Source organism: Eschrichtius robustus, chromosome 7 (genome assembly GCF_028021215.1).
Source record: "Eschrichtius robustus isolate mEscRob2 chromosome 7, mEscRob2.pri, whole genome shotgun sequence".
NCBI classification, from domain to species: Eukaryota; Metazoa; Chordata; class Mammalia; order Artiodactyla; family Eschrichtiidae; genus Eschrichtius; species Eschrichtius robustus.
The window spans coordinates 83,322,971-83,337,032 of record NC_090830.1 but is presented as its reverse complement, the minus strand read 5'-3'; the positions used below and the strand labels follow the sequence as shown (position 1 = coordinate 83,337,032).

The 14,062-nt window shown below is 55.8% G+C and overlaps 1 protein-coding gene across 3 annotated transcripts in view; it reads right to left on the bottom strand.

Annotated features, from left to right (window-relative positions):
- Positions 1–14,062, bottom strand: part of ZMIZ1 (zinc finger MIZ-type containing 1) — a 232,916-nt gene that overhangs the window by 183,822 nt on the left and 35,032 nt on the right. For all 3 annotated transcript variants that reach the window (XM_068547971.1, XM_068547973.1, XM_068547972.1), the window contains exon 2: positions 2,812–2,934. The gene's annotated coding sequence lies outside the window, so the exon portion shown is untranslated. The remainder of the gene's footprint in view (positions 1–2,811; positions 2,935–14,062) is intronic.

Below are 14,062 nucleotides of genomic sequence, written 5' to 3'. Positions count from 1 at the left end.
AGGTACCACGTCCTGGCTGTGTGGCCCACCCACTCTGAGCCTCAGTTTCCTCATCTGTAAAGTAGGCATTAAATGACCTATCCCTGAAGGGAGCTTACTAGAGAAAAGAGCACAAACTCTGGCATCTGATTGTCTGGTTTGGAGCCCAGCTTCACCACTTCTGGGCAGGTGTCCTTGAGAACCTCACCTACCCTCGATGGGCCTCAGTTCCCTCATCTAGAAATTGTTCAGTGAGGCCTCCCTCTCAGGGCTCGTAAGCTCATGTATGTAACATACCAGTTCCCCGGCAGGGACTCTTGTACGGTTGGTGTAACAAAGTGGACGACACAAGACCCCGACTTCCCAGGAGCCAACAGAGGAAGTGCAGCTGGGGGCAGGGATGACACAGACCCTACCAGCTTGTCATGCCCAGGACTCAGAGGGTGCCCAGGCCCCAGGGAGCCAGGATGGAGTCTGCAGGAGATAAGGAGCAAGAATAAGGTCCCACGGACATCCCATGGCAATGCCCAAGCGCCCCTACCTAACCCACAACCTACTTTCTTCTCATGAGAATAATAGTTCCTATTTGTTAAGCCCTACATTGTGCGGGGAATTTTTCTCAGCACTGTGAATTGGTGTCTCTAATCCTTATGAGCACCTTGTCCAGGATGCTGGGGCCAGATGGTGACTGTTTCTGTTTCCAGTTGAGGAAGCTGAGGCCCAGAGAGGGCAAGAGCGTGGCCATGGTCACATGACTGGCCCTCAAACCCTGACAGTCCCCCTCCCAACATACATGCAGAGGTCATGGCTCAGCCTTGACCCAAAGCTGCCCAGTGACCCCAGGAGCTGCAATGTGAGAAGCCAATGACCCCTGAACAGCCCCTTCTCCTTGGAACACATCCCTCCCTGTGTGTGCATGTGAGTGCATCCCCGGGTGAATGTGGAGACACCATGTGTTGTGAAAACTTCTGCCTGTGTATCTGTGTGAGGTGTCAACACAGAAGTTTGTGAACGTGCATCTGTGAGCGTGTGTGTGCAGCAAGTCTGTGCATGCACATGTATGTCTGTAGCACGCACAAGTAATGTCTGCGTGTATATGGGTGTGAGGGAGCATGTCTCTGCACATCTCTGCATGTATCTGTGCACAGACAACCAATCATGGCCATATGTGCATGCACATCTGTAGCCCCTTAGCATGCAGGAACAGGTTTACAAGCACATGTGTGTCTGTGTAGAGCATGCATGTGCACACGTGTTCATGGACACAGATATGAATATGGGCTGGGAGAATCCTCTGGGACTTGTATGTGTATCTATACTTCCAGATGAAAACCTCAAGCTCATGTGTAACTATAAATCATCTTCTTCCTCAGGAAGATCTCGGCCCTCTCAGAGACATTCCGGACCACAACCTGGTCCACCTCCTCCAAGAAGCCTTCCTGGATTCCAGACTCCCCACACTGACACAGAACTCCAACGTTAATCCCCATCCCACGTCACGGCAGCTTTCCTAACCTCATGTCCCCCCACCAGCCGACTGCAAATCCCGCCAATTTCCCTGCCTCACAGTCTCTTATGAGAGGCCTTTCCAAAGGCCTCTCCAATGCAACCACCTTCAATAGGCCACTATCTGACTTAGAACCTTCCATGGCTCCCCAGTGCCCTTGGGATCTAATTCCTCAGCCTGGCATTTGTGGCCTTTTACAATCTTTCCATTCCCTTGCCAACCTCATCCCCTATCCTGCCAGGCTCTCACCCAGCCTTCTCCCATGATGTAATTCACTTTTGGGTCACCTCCCCAGAATGCCCCTCTCTAACCTATGAACCCCATCTATTTTCCCCTGTCTTGGGCTTTCCACATCTGATGTGATCGCCCTGTTTCTCCACCAGAGTACATAATGGGAAAAGGCCTCCTCCCCGGCACCACAGGGCCTACTGTCAGGCCTGGCATACAGTAAGTGCTTAATACAAGCTTGGGAAACTGAACTTGGGAGGCAGAGGGAGAGAGAGCCGTATCCAACCAACATACCCCTCTTCCAGAAGGGCCCTGTGTGCCACCTTGGGGAAGAGGGGTCAGGTCTGGTTCATGTCACATCATATCCACAAATGAATCATGACCCCAGGCAACCAGCAGCAACTGTCACCTTGTAAAAGCCCCCTCCCTTTGCCTTGAGTTGGGACAGGACTTAACACTTCTGAGGACATCCACGATCGCCTTGATGCCCACCCACAAGAAGAGGCCAGCAGAGGGGGGGCAAGGTCAGGGGCAGAATGGAACAGGGGTCAGGGGCTGGCACACTGGAGCCACAAAGACCTGGAAGTGAACCCCATGGGGGCTCAGCCAGGAGTGTGACCTTGGGCAAGTTGCTTTCAGACCACAAGCCTCACAATGGGGAAGATAACAGCACCTACCTCACAGGGTTGTGGTGAAGATGAAAAGAGTTAACAACTACACAGTACTTAGCACAGTGCCTGGCATACAGTTAAGTGCTCAGAATGTTAAAGGATATTATTATTTTCATGCATCAGATGAGAGAACTGAGGCTCTCAGCCATGAAGGGGCAGGGCTAGCCAATGCTACACCAGGAGTTGGCAAGAGAAGAAAACCAAATATCCGAGTGCCAGGCCAGGGCACACCCCTCCGCTCTCTGGCTCCCTCTGAGAGGAGGAGGCCAAGGAGAAGTGAAAATTGAGAAATAAGCCCCTTCCCCTAATTCCTCAGTGATGACAGGCCAGCTCTGGGCTCCCCAGGCCCTGAAACGGCACCAGCTGCTTGGGCTGGGCGCCACACCAGCAGACACCCAGTGCCAGGGCCCAGCTCATCCTACTCACCTGCCAAGGCCTCTGCCGACCACTGGGACTGGAGGCTGCTAAGGGCGTCAGGAAAGGAGGTCACAGTGGAAGGAGGCGGCCGCCCCAGCAGGCTGACTTGGCCGAGCAGAGCTGTTGCAGGTCCTGCAGGAGAGAGGAGAGGGTGTGGTGAGCTCCAAGCCTGAGTCTGGGGGTGGCCCCGACCCCCTTCACCCAGCTCTAGGTCCCGCCTGCCCAGGCCCCTCTGGCCATCTCCTGGAGAGCCAAGCTGGCCCACAGAAGTGGAATGACCCTAGAAACTGGATGTTGTCCCCAACCCCCAGTAAAGGTCAGAGGCCCAGAACCGGCCCCAGCACCAAGGTCAGCTCCTCTGCACCGCGTACCACAGCAGCAGCCTTGCTGGCACACCCACCACTGTGCTGCAGTCAGCCCAGCCCCCCTAGCACCCCCACCCTTCAGACAAGCTGGGTGCTCTGTCTGGAGCCCTTTTCCCCACTTCTCTGTCTTTCAAAGCCCCACTATGCTCAGATGCCTACATGGAGCCCTCTCCGACCTGTCGCTCCTTTCTTTGTTCATCCCCCAGCAGCTTTGGGTCTAGCTGACCATGTCTCCCCCAGCTTTCTATAGGCCAGGCTCCTCCCCCGAGCAGAGCTCCTGGACATCAGGAATGAGGTCTTAGTTTATCTCTATCCTCTGAGGCTCACAAGGCCACAGAGACGGATGGATGGATGGATGGATGGATGGATGGATGGATGGATGGATGGATGGATGAATGAGTGGGGCAGTGAAGATATTCAGTGAAGAAGCTGAACAGAGTGGGCCAACTGACATGTGCCTTGAAATCCAGAAGCCTGCCAAGCTCTCCACGGGCTTCCTCGTGCCCTTTTCCCTGTTAGATTCTAGAATCCAGGGTTCAGGTTGTTGAGAGGAAAGAGACTTGGTGAGGTTGACTCCCTTCTCTGCCTCATGAGGAAACTGAGGCCCTGATAGGGGAAGGGTTCCTCCCATGGTCCCATGGCAAGAGAGAGGCAAGGCCAGAAGTAGAACCCAAGTCTCCTGGTCTTGCCCACTGCCCAGAGCTATCATGGATGGAGGCTGCCATGGCAGTCCCTCCCAGCTCCTGTGTCCTCGTGTGTCAGCGCATGCAGGCACCCAGCTTCCCTGGCTGTTGGGGGATCAGGCTAGCTGTGGAAGGACGCTTCTGGGTAAAGGAGAGAGGGCAGTAGGAGGACCCTGGGATGGGAAAAAGTGCAGTAGTAGAGATCACACTCAGAAAAGAGCCATCTGGTCTGATGGCCCTTCTTCCCCAGCCTGGAGGCCTGAGGCTAGGGGCAGGCAGAGAGGGTACATTACAGGGAGCCCTAGGGTCAGAGACACCCCTCCAGCCCATCTTCAGCTGGGGGGGGGGGTCTTTCTAAAACCACCTCACTCTCCTCCACAAAGCTCTTTTGGGCCTCCCAAACACTGCTGGTAGGGCATGCACTGGTCACCACCTTGGAGAACAGTTTGGAAGTATCCCCTACCCTGTGGTCTATCAGCAGCCCAGCATTTCCACCTCCACAGAAGTGTGTGCATGTGGTCACCCAAAGATGTATACAAGAATGTTCACAGCAGTGCTACTCATAACAGCCCAAAAATGAAAACTTCCCAAATGGCCATCAACTGTAGAACGGATAAATCGGTGTATGCATACAATGGAATACCACACCAATGAGAACAAATAATCTGCAACTCTATCCAACAATACACATAAATCTTATGAACATAATGTTGATCAAAAAAGCCAGAGACAATGGAGAACATACTTAAGGGGTCCAACTGTATAAAGGTCAAGAACAGGCAAAGCTACTCTATGCTGTAGCAGACTAAAACAAATATGGCCACAGATTCTTTGCAGCTCCTCCTATCGAGAGGTGGAGTCTATTCTCCGCCTCTGAATCCGGGCTGGCCTTGAGACTTGTTTTGACCAATAGGACTTGGTGAAAGTGGTATTTTGTGACTTCCAGAGACTAGGACTCAAGAGATCCTGCTGTTTCTGGCCTTGGACCTCTTGGAACGCAGCCTAGCCAGGGAAGGAAGCTGGTCTACCTTACTGGAGGATGGAGGAGAACTGAGGCTGCCCAGCCAATAGCCAGCACCATCTGCCAGATGTGACTGAGGCCATCTTTGACCATCTGGTCCAGCCAGCCCTTCAGGTGACTGGAGTCACATGAGCCCAAGGGAAACTGGCAACGGGACTGCCCAGGCAAACCACAGAATTATGAGACATAATAAATGGTGGTTGTTTATTTTAAGTCACTAAGTTTCAGGGTGGTTTTGGGGGCAGCAGTAGATAACTGATAGTGTGCTGTTGATAATGTAAGGATAATGCTGTCATTATCCTTGAGGGGGAGCAGTGACCGGAAGGGGGTATGCGGGGGGTTCTAGGGGATCTGGAATGTTCTGTTTCTTGATCTCTATGATGGTTACATGAGTGTATTCATTTTGTGAGAATTTGTCAAGCTGCGCTTAGGATATGCACACTTTTTCTGCATGGATGTAATACTTCGACAGAAGCTAAAAACAAACAAACCTTCAGGTGGCTCTCCGCCTAGGCAGCCAATATCCAGCCCCGCCCTGCCCTGCTGGGCCTCACCTCACTCTCCTCTGCAATTCACAGTGCCACCTTACACCTCTGCACTGGGGATGCCCCACCCCTTCCTCCCCTGCTTCAAGCCTGAGGGCAGGCAGCACCTCCTCCTGGAAGCCTTCCCTGACTGCCCCTGGCCTTGCCCAGGTGTCTATATTCACACAGCTCTCTCTCTGGACCTGGGTCTTCCTGAGCATGGGGTTAAGTCTTTCCCTTCAGTCTCCCCAGCTCTTGGAACTCTCCAAGTAGGGGCCCTGTCGGGGTTCGGTGGCACCCCTCTTCCTATTCCCCTAGGGTTGAGACCTCCACAGTGGTGCTGTGATGATCACTGCAGGCTTTGCGGGGGTGAAGGGGCACAAGGCGAACTGGTGATTACAAGACAGGTCATATGACAGCACCTCCTGGGACCCCGGCTTCTCCCATGTAGACCGAGGGCAGGGCTGAATTTGGGGGTACAAAGAGGGTCTACAAAGAGGCACAGGACTTAAGGGGTCCCCCATTTTGTAGCAGATGGTGACACCTATGAAAGGGTACCACTCCTTCCCTCCTAATTATCTAGCGAAATGAAGTAGCAAGCCCGCCCGGCAGTCAGCACTGTATCTCTGCTGAAACAATGCAAACTGCCAAAGCAAAGGAAGAATTGTAATGTCAGACGGCCAGGGCATCAGCTCTGCTAAAGTCCTTCCATGAACTGAGCTGTCTCCATCAGGGCCAAGCAAGAAGGTAGACGCTCTCCCCTGCCCCACCCCCTGCCCTCAGTGACCGTGACTCAGGTGAGCGCCAGGGCATCAGTCCTGAATGCCCCTGTCTGGGGCCCCTGCCCCACCTTTGCAATTTCAGCTCTGTCCTCAGTGGATGTGTAGCCCTGGCCCTGGGGGAGCCCCCTCTGGCCTCAGCTCCTCCACTCTCATCCCAGAGATCTGGCTTAGTCAACAATCTCTGATGAGTCACATTTTCTCTCGGATGGGAGGACTGGCCCCTGAAAGGCCACGGTGGTTCTGAGGCCCGGGAATCTTTCTGCCCCCTCTCAGAATCTCCACTGTGTCAGCGATGGTGCCTGCCACAAGCAGGCTGATGTGGCCACTGCAGGCCACCAAGGGCAGGCCACAGCACCATGTCACCCGCCTGCCCCTGGGAAGGGGGCACTCAGGCCTGGAGGGGAGAGTGCATCCCCACTCCTATGCTTCCTCTGCTACCCAGATTCCTTTGCTGAGAAAGGAAGCTTCTTGCCCAAGAAGGAGGCACAGAGAAGCCAGAGGGTGGCCAGGATGGGAGAGGGCAAGACACCAGGTCCCAGGCAGTCTGTCCTACAGCAGAGGTTAACTCCACATGAGGAGCACATGAGGGCAGCTGTGTGGGCCCAGCCTAACGACAGAAGGAGCTCTGGACTGAGGCGCACCTTCCACAGGTGGGTGTGCTGTCTCACAAGACGGTGAGGGTCCCGTCCGCAGAGGCGTGCAAGCAGAGGCAGCGGCCCTGTGCTGCTGTGGGTGCAGGAAGCATCAGAACTGGAGCTGAATTCTCTATTTCCCAAACTCCTCTGATGATAAGAATCACCTGGGTTGCTTGTTAAACCCACGGCTTCCCAGGCCTCTCCCCTGAGAATGGAAGTCTGTGGGTCTGGAATGCAGCCCAGAAATTTAAATTTTTAACAAGTCCTCCCAGGTGATCCTGTGCCTCTGGAAAGTTTGGGGGAGCACTGGCAGATGACCTTCCAGGTCCCTTTGGGTGCTGAGATTAGTGATTCTGAGCCCCCCCACTCCACACTACCCCTATCCTATCTGGAAGATGAGGCTGGCAGGAGACTAACTGCATCATTAAAATAAAAATGATTTAACAGCTTTAGGAGGGGGCAAAGATGTCAGGGGGAGGGCAGTTCTCAGCCCATGGTGGTACCGGCAGCCGCTCCCTCCTACCCGCCCTGGGCCCCCCGGAGTCTCCAGAAAAGCTCAGCATTGGGGAGGGGGTGAGTTGACAGCTGTTCAGGGGCTGCTCAGTGAGACCCGGAAAAGCAATTATCTTGCTCTTAGCAGAATGGCGCTGGCTTGTACCCTCCCCCTCCCTCCCACCTACACACACACACACACACACACACACACACACACACACACACACACACACACACACACACACACACACACACACACACACACACACACACACACACACACACACACACACACACACACACACGCGCGCGCGCACCCCAGGCCAAGATGCTGCTGGCTGGCTCTGAACCCACCTCCCCCCACCCCCGGCCTCCAGATTCCTCTGACTCTCAACCTCCATCCTCAGAGCATATTTCCAACACTTAAATCATTTAGCCCGCTAAACAGGAGACGGCGAAATGGGTGCTATTTCTTAAAAACATACACAGAGCGTATTAAATTATTGATAGCCATTAAACAGGGGGAAAAATTAAACAGCTCTCAGCTCTTATCAATCATTCATGCAGTTTCCACTGGGGTGTTTTCTGGAGAGTGATCACAGGGGCAGCCCAGGGAGCCGACTCCTGCTGGCAAGGAAGGCACTGGCTGTGTGGAATCGGGGAGGGGCCCACTGCAGCCCCCAGCAATTACCCGGGCAGAGGCCGCGAAGGGGGTCTGGTGGTGGGGGGGGGGAGGGTCAGCCTCTCTGCTGACCCCAGGCCCCCATCTTCACCACATTATTAACAAAGGGACACTCCAACACCACCTTCAGGAGTCCCCTTCATTGAATCCAGCCTGCTTTTACTGAGGGTCTAGTGTGTACCAGGCATGCAAGGCGCACAGATAAATACGCCTCAAAGCACACACGCAGGCAAATGTGCGAGGCAGCCCTTTTGGAAAACGTGATCACACCACATTGTGCTAGGATCCGCGATGGAGGTCCACAGAAGGTGGCTCAGAGGAAAGGGGCAGCTTCAGCTGGAGGTGGGCTGCCAGGGAAGGCTTTGCCAAAGAAGTCATTCTTGGGTAAATTCTTGGCCAGAGCACAAGCCGGGAAGGGCATTCCAGGAAAGCGGTCCGGCCCTGGGAGAGGCCCAGCAGCCTCTCTGCGCCTGATCTGAGCGCTCCGTCCTGTCAACAGCCCTGCGGTTACTGGCCGTGTGGGGTTAGGGGCTTGGGCACAGTCTGTGGAGCAGGGAGCAGGCTGTCACCTCAGCCTCTCCTCCAGGTACTGGTCAAAACCAGGCCAGGCCAGGGGAGGGATGCACGAGGCCAGGACCCCCCCCCCCTCAGCGTGGATGGGCAGGAGGTTAGGGTTCACCCCAGCTGCCCGGGGCAGCGGCACTTCCACCCCCGCACGGCAGATCCATTTCCTGGCTCTGACTCAGGACACCTAAGCCAGCGCGTGACGCAGACCATGGAGGCTGCAGGGCCGGGACACCGCTGGTCTCCTGGCCACAGACGGGCCTGGCAGAGCTGTCCTCGGAAGACGGGCTCCCTCCTGTCGCTGAGCCGTGCCAAGGACCAGGGCACCAGTGGGAGCCAGAGGACACCCGATACTCCCCCACCTCTCCGCCTGGGGACCATCCACAATCAGGGGCCATTTGAGGTTCTGGGGCCAGGCCGGCTGCTGGGCCGCTGCAGGGAACAAAGAGGCCAGGCCCACGCTCGCCCCGGCCCTGCGCCCCCAGCACCCCGGGAGAGCATCACATTCTTGAACGCCTTTTAGGAGCGCTCACTGTTCAGGAGCCTGAGCTGGGAGCCGGGAGGAGGCCCTGCCAAGTGTTGATAGCACCCTCTCCAGAGAAAGCTGCTGTCACAGGGAAACATTCTGGGGAGAGCGGTTGTTTACCACCAACGCCTGGGACCGTCAAGAAAAAATCAGAAGAAATTAAATTTGCAAAGTTGAAAAGACATAAAGGAAGCCCCCTCCGCAAGCCTGGGACTTTTCAACCTGGAGGATCAGGCTACTCTATTTTTTGCCTGGTTTGGTCTTTGCATTTATTATTGCTTTCTCTCATGCAGCCAAGTCCTGCCCTGGGTCAAGCTCTATTTCCCCCTTTGTAACTGCTGCAATACTTTCCACATCACACCAGACTGGATTCTGTTTGCATCTGCTCTGAACTTAATGAGGGATACCATGAACACAAACAGGGTTCCTTCCATCAGCACTTGCCCATGGGGTCAGAGAGGGGTCTCTAACTTTACTACAAACAACCACCCCGGCCCCCCGCCTGCAGGCCAGAATCAATTCCTCCTAAGGGCTAACCTGCATCACTACTGCTGTAATTGTAAAAGCCATTCCCTGGATAGTGGGTGAGATGTTCTTGGCCAAGTGTAAATGAGACTGTACTCTTGGAGCTCCCGGGAGCCGAGGGAAGGGGCAGGCTTGGGAATTTCCAGGCAAAGGCCAGCAGAAATTGGCCACAAATGAATCATTAACTCTCGAGTCGAGAGCTCTGAGTGGCCGGTGCCAAGGTCTCGGGCTCTGGCCTATGTGGGCCACTTGGCCTCCCTTGGCTCAGGCCTGAGGGTGGCCCCGCCCCCCGCTGGCCATCTGCTTCACCCGGTGGCCACTGGTCACTGAGAGTCGAGGCCATCTGGACCAGAGCAGCCCAGATGTCTTATGGGAGAGGGCATGCCTTTCCCTAGGAACGACTCCAAACCTTTGCCACACACTTCTGTCCTTCTGGAATGCTGTCCCTTCAGCGAGCTAAGTCCCCTTGTCCTTCAAGGTCTGGCTCCAGCCTGGCCTTCCTCCTCTCTGCCCTGCCTATCTGGGCCCACCCTGGCCCACCATCTCTGAGCCCCTGTAGCTCTGGCTGTGTCTGCCAGCCCTGGCCTGGGTGCAGGGCCTCATTCCTTCAGCGGGATGTGGACTTTGCCCCTCTCCTGGACCCCGTCAGCTGGTATGAGGCAGGGCACAGATCAGGGAGCCCACACGTGATGGGGTTGCCCATGGGCTCAGTCTGCAGCCAGCAGGGGAAAGCACCTGGGTGTCGGCAGGGTCTGCAGTCTTCCCCTGGCTCAGGTGCGACATCAAGTCCTGCTCTGGGCCTCAGGCCAGCAGTTCAGGCGGGGCTAGAGGTGCCCGCTGGACTCCCACTGGGGATCCAGGTGGCTCTGGGGGACCCGGCACCCTGATTCCCAGGAGCCAGCAGAGGTTAGCACTGGCCACCTCCATCCCCAGGGCACCATCCTGCAGGCTGGGCTGCAATTTCACCACAGCCCCTCCAAGCTGCCCTGAAGAGGGGCCTGAACTCTTCTTGGGTGGGGACTAATGAACACAAAGTCTGGAAAAATAGATCCTATTATAATATGATGTCAGTACATCATTCACCTGTGTTTCTGAACTTAACGTCCACCTGTGTGGCAATAAGGCTGGCAAAAATAAGAACAAATATCACTGACTCGAGCATTTGCTTTGTGTCAAACTGTGCTAAGCTCAACACACATTTCTCACAAGTCCTTCCATCCCACCACGAGGTACCTACTATTAATACACCCACTTGAAAGAGGAGGAATCCACGGTTCCCAGAGATGCAGATGAAGATGAGGTAATGTGCCCAAGTCCCAAAGCTGGAATGTGGCAGCTGGGGATTCAGATGGAGCATCTGACCCGGAACCCTTCCCCCACTTGGCACCCACCTCCCATGTGCCCAGAGCCCCTTGTCTTATACTCAGTCAAGTGCAAGACACTTGCACTGGAAGACGCCCTGTGGTCGCCACCCCACCCTCTTCACAAAGCCCTTTTCCCATCTGATCCTAAAAACAGCCCCATGAGATGGCCAGTGAGGGTCATTACGACCATTTTACAGATGGGGAAACTGAGGCTTGATGGGGCAGAGCCTTGACTTATCTAGGAGCTTTTATACCCCTTTAATCCTCACAACAACCCCAGGAGGTGGCTCTTGTTAAAACCATTTTGCAGATGGGAAAACTCTGAGGATGAGAGAAGCAGAGGGAGCGTGTCCCACATGCTGGGGACAGAGCCTGGGTTTGTGCCCTGATCTGCCTGACTCCCGACTGGGCTTCTCCCATGACACGGGTTTGTCCCCGAGGCCTGGCACAGAGTAAGTGCAGGTTTGTGAGCATGGTAGGGAGAGGTGACACAGGACCACGGCATGGGGGCCTGGGGCCAGGGGCTGTGTCCCTCTCTCCCAGCCTCCTACTGTGGGGATGGAGTTGCCCTGAGGACGAGCCTACCTCCCACTTCCCTGCAGGACTCCCGGGCGGAGGCACTCTGGACTCGTTTACCATGGCAGAGTCTTACTGCTGAGTCTAATGATCAGGCCGGGATGTCTCAGCCAGCCACACAGGTCACCATGTGTAGGTGTGTGAGGGTGGATGGCATCCATTCGAGGAAAACAGAGTGAGGTGGTGGCCGCAAGCCCACAGGCACGTACCTCATCACACCCCAACACAGTCACACGCGGGCACGCGCGCTTCCCTTACTAGTGTCTGCAGACACCCAGGCACACGTGCTCAGATGAGCGCTCACACGCTCACACCCAGAACAGCACACACCTGCACTTGGGGCACAGGGGGCACCTGCACGCTGAGCAGGGATGCGGACAGCTCTGACGCACACGCATGGGCAGGGCCCCGGCGGCCGTGGGGCCCAGGAGAGTGGGCACGGGGAGCAGGTGGGCAGGTGGCCATCTGCAGAACCGTGCAGGAGCCCCTCGCTGCCGCTGCACGCATGGAGTTAGGCCTGTCCGGAGCAGGCCCATAAATCAGGAAGCGGCCTGCTGCAAGCGTTAAATCACTGTCCTTAAGACGCGGTGCTTAGAATGGAGAAGCAGCTGGCATCAGGCCCAGGCTCGCCGTTGGGGTGAGGGGTGGAGAGGTACCTGGTATTTGGCACCCCTCCACCCAGTGCCACTTCCCCACACTCAGCCCCCAGTCAGGCCCCTCTCCTGCTAGCCTGCTAGGCCCTGCTTCCCCCCGGCCTTTTCTCCCATTCTACCTTTCTTCCTCTGCTCCTGGCCCAAGACCCCAGAGTTCAGCTCCCAGGCTGAGTGCAGCCCTCCCACCCCCAGTGCTGAAGGCTTCTCCCAGGGGCCAGCACCCTAGGACCTAGGAGCACTGGGGCTGAGGCTGGGGGTGCTGGAAAGTCCACTTCTGGGCAGGAACACTGGGGCGCTGTCACCAGACCCAGGCTCTGAGCCCAGGGGCCACTCTCAGCTGTACTTCCCATGAGTTACCTCCCTCCTCCTGGCCTTACGCGACCCCTTCTGTAAAGTGAGGAGTGGAGCGGGACCTCCTGGGGCTGCTCGTCCTGAGGATCTGATGCCCAGGGAAAAGATCCTCCGTGGATGCTGATTAATTATGACTATTAATAATACAACCATCTGCATCTCGTGGTGGAGAGAGGATGATTAAAACCGGGCTCCATGCCCCAGCGGCAGAATAAATGGGTCTCCAGGTGGGCTGGGGTGTCACCCCCACTCACAGGCCTGCAAGCGGATCCTCGGGGGCTGTATGTCGGGGAGGGACTGCACTGCATAGACAGATGCCGAGAGGAGAGACAGGCAGGCAGGCAGACAGACAGAAGGTGAGGAGCCGGCTGGTCGGCAGATGAACCATAGACCATGACCTTGTGCCAAGGCTCTGGGACAGGATTCTCTCTGCCTACCACTGGGACAAACCACTTGGCCCTTCCACTCCTCCTCAACCCTTACCTTACCCTGCAGTGGAGCCCAGAGGTCTCTACAATCCCTCAGTGCTCAGAGGAATAAGCACGGCCAGCGGGCCCTCGAGAACCTCACCCTGAGCCAGGCACGGCTAACCTGTTAATCATCACAACAGTCCCATGTGGTATTTACACCCACTTTACAGGTGAGTAAACTGAGGCACAGAGAGATAGAGGAACTTACCGAAGGTCACGTGGCCAGGAAGTGCTTGAAATGCAAAGCAGGCCATTTGGATCCAGAGCTCTTACCCACTAGGCTACAAAGATTCCAACTGAATGAATGAATGGATGAAATTTAAGCAGCAAGATACATAAAGTCCTTCGAACTATCTTTGTGAGTGGAAGGCAAAGTGGCCAGAAAATAATCGTCATGGGTTCGGGCTAGGTCTCTGCATCATCGGCTGTGTGACCTCAAGCAGGTCACTTGCTAACTCCGGGCCTCAATTTCCTCACCTGTAAAATGGGGGTAAATGGGGCTGCCTCATCTACTGGCCAGATATGAAGGCAATGGTAGAGTGAGGTTCTGAGGATGATGACAGGGCATGATCGTGATGTCTGTGTATACGGCAGCCAGGATTTCCAAACCAGAAGCTTGTGTCCCTGCCCTGGTGGGAACCCCAAGAACAATGGACAAGGGATCTGAAACCGTGGCAGCACATCGACCTCTGGGTCTGGTGAAGCCCTTCCTGGGCACCTACCCTGTGTGCAGCTCTAGGCTAGCCATGATGGGGCGGGGGCATGGGAAGTACATAGGCCTCATGAGCACAGGGCTGGGTGCAGACCCTCCAGGGCCTGCGACTTGGTTGGGGGAGGGCCCCTGCATAATGGGCAAGGGCCATCCAAGGAGCACCTGCTTCATTCCAGCAGGAGCTTGTGGACCCATCCCTGGCTGACCACCTTGCCTGGCGCTGGCGGTGCACTGCGGACAGGATCCAGCCTCAGGCTTGGGGGAGCTCGTGAGTGACAGAAAGGCAGGTGTCACCGAGCTTCATTGCCACACCCAGGGTGGCCTTACCAACA